Raw genomic sequence first — 2,583 nt, forward strand, 5'->3', positions numbered from 1 at the left:
AGAGCATCAGGGTGCATTACACAGAGCCAGTCTTTAACAATACAATATATATAATTAGAGGATCCTCTCTCCATCAGGGGAGGAGCTTGATGGGGAGCCAGGGGTGGCCAGGGCCACCCTTAGCTAATCATTGTGGCCACCCCTACCTTTTTCTCCCCCTCTAAAACAGACAGTGGCAGTAATACTCTCAAGTGGAACATTCAAAACATTTTTATTTTTCATTTATTAACAATGACAACAAAAACATTGTGGTTATTTATGCACATCAATATACTAACATTAAAGATGATCATTCATGCTCTTTTCAGAACTAGATTTTGTGTTATATGAGTTAAAGAGAAAATGATGCGTCTCTGAAAGTCATCTAGGAGTCTTCAGTGAAATCATAGATAAATAACTGTTTTAATAGAAAAATAATTTATTTATTTATATATTAGTACTTGTAAATATCAATTTTATACAGAATAATTTTTGATAAAAGTAGGTAAGTAATGACAAAGGCCCAGAACTTCAACCTGAAAGAATTGTATCCACTATGCCTTTCATCTAGAAAGCACAGATTTTTTAATATTTGCGTCTATTTGTTAGCAAAGGCTGTAGGAAATATGGATGTTGTCCTCGTTATTTTTCCCGTTGCAATAGTGTAGATTGACCCTGAGGTTCTGGCGCCTATCCACTTTCGACCACCCCTCAGTGTACATTGGTTATTGTCTGGCCACCCATAAAAAATGTCTAGCTACGCCTCTGCGCTCCATCTCACCATCAGTTTCGGGGTCCTGCTATAGTACATACTAAGGTCACTGAGTACATGTAAACAGGAATTAATGTGTACGCTCTGTTTCACTTCCCTTCCGAAACTATAAAAAGAAAATAAAAAACAGAGGGTGACGCATGTTTTCCATATATGGGATTGGCTACTACTCAGTAAACCATGCATGTTGTGCGTGTTCAATGGCATCCTTCATAGAGATCTAATAAAACACAAGTTTTTGTGTTCCTTGATTTCTCCTGCGTATCAGTTATTGTTCTACTTCTTGTTGTGTGACATGTAGTTAAACTGTAGTTAAAAGCCTTCAGCTGATTCAAAATGCTGCAGCCAGAGTTCTGATGAAAATTAAAAAGAGAAATCATGTATTTCCTATCCTGGCTTCTCTTCATTGGCTTCCTGTTAAATCCAGAATAGAATTAAAATCCTCCTTCTCACATATATAAAGCCTTATATGGCCAAGCTCCATCTTATATCAGAGATATGATACTTCCTTATGTTCCTAACAGAGCACTTTGCTCTCAATCTGCAGGTTTACTAGTGGTTTCGAGAATTTCTAAAAATAGAACGGGAGGCAGATCTTTTACTTATCAGGCTCCTCTCCTGTGGAACCAACTACCAGTCGTTAAGGCAGACACCCTGTCTACTTTTAAGGGTAAGCTGAAAACTTTCCTTTTTGATAAAGCTTATAGTGGCTCAGGTTATCTTGAGCTATCTCTATAGTTATGCTGCTATAGGCTTAGACTTCTGGAGGACATAGGGACCCCTATTTCATCATTTTGCTTCATTCTATCTCTATTCTTCCACTCTGCAGAATCTGTTAGTTTATTCGCTAACGTTCTGCTCTCTCTGCTTTTTCTCAGAGTAGCTTCGCCTCATCTCGGTCCTAGAGAGAAATATCAGTGATGCTGCTGCCATCAACACCTTTTTTTTTTATAGATGTTGAAGATCAGCCTGTTTTTTCCAGTGTAGTCCTGTTTCTCTGACTGTGAATAGCTGGATGTGCTCTCTTCATCCTCTCACATGGGAGCTGGCTCGGAGCTCTTCTGCCTGGTTGTGTGTTTCCTGGACGGGGCTACCTTTTACAGCTGCTTTTTGTAACTCTGCTTCTGTCTCCTTGAACCCCAGTCGGCCTCGGCAGATGGCCGCTCACACTGAGCCTGGTTCTGCTGGAGGTTTCTTCAATGGCGTAACAACACAACAATAGGCCTGTAAGCATCATTATCTGGGTGGGCCCCATATGATGTACAACACCAGGTATGCCGCTGCCGTAGAAAACCGACCCAAAATGTGCTCCAGACATACACACTTCGTCATTTCATCATTCTTCACCTTCACTAGACATGGATATACTTTAGTATATTCTGTTGTAAATGAGTCTCATCGGGCTACTTTAAGCTTCACGGCCCCCCTCCTCACCCACGCTCTCTCCATTCATCTCCTGGTCGCAATCTTTACTCACTTCAGCAGCAACATCCACCTCTCCTTCTTCGGTTCTCTGAAAGGGTGTCTTTATTTTGGCAAGTTTTTTCCGTTCTTCCAACAGCTCTTCTTTGCTTTTTCTTTTCTGGAATCCACTTAAGTACCTCTTTTTTGGTATCCATCGTCGCTCACACATTGTACGTAACGGTTATGGTTTTAATCTACGCACTGGATTACTCATAATTCCAAGTCGTATCGTAAAAAATAAAATACTCAAATACATTGTTCTTTTAAGAACTTTATTGCAGTTTAAAACATATTATGAGTGTATTTTTATCAACTGTCTAATGAACTATACACAGTTATAAACATAGTAATTAAGGCCCCGTCCACAC

This window comes from Cyprinodon variegatus, unplaced genomic scaffold (genome assembly GCF_000732505.1).
Source record: "Cyprinodon variegatus isolate N-32 unplaced genomic scaffold, C_variegatus-1.0 Scaffold94, whole genome shotgun sequence".
NCBI lineage: Eukaryota > Metazoa > Chordata > Actinopteri > Cyprinodontiformes > Cyprinodontidae > Cyprinodon > Cyprinodon variegatus.